Source organism: Wolffia australiana, chromosome 5 (assembly GCF_029677425.1).
Source record: "Wolffia australiana isolate 7733 chromosome 5, ASM2967742v1".
In the NCBI taxonomy this organism is placed as follows: domain Eukaryota; kingdom Viridiplantae; phylum Streptophyta; class Magnoliopsida; order Alismatales; family Araceae; genus Wolffia; species Wolffia australiana.
Window position 1 is genome coordinate 8,667,168 of NC_135839.1, and position 333 is coordinate 8,667,500.

Consider the following 333-nt stretch of genomic DNA (forward strand, 5'->3'; position numbering starts at 1 on the left):
AGAATTTTTGGAAATCATAATCATAAAGGGCATAAAAAATTCAATAAATTAAGTTTTCTACTGACCATTTAAAGTGTTAATTTCATTTAAAGTCTTAATCACATAATTATCATGATTCATAAATTGATTCCATACACTTAGGAAGTTTTATATGGTCCCCTGGTTGGCTGTAGTTGAGTAATTGTTTGCCCTTATGGTGATGTCCATGATGAAAGAGTCTATCGACGAAATATTTTTTTGTAGAATAGCTTTTACTCTTTGCCTCTGTACCTTTCTGTTTTAAGCCGGTTTGGGGCGAAAGGGAGTAGGTCTTCCCTCTTCAGTGCTAGATTT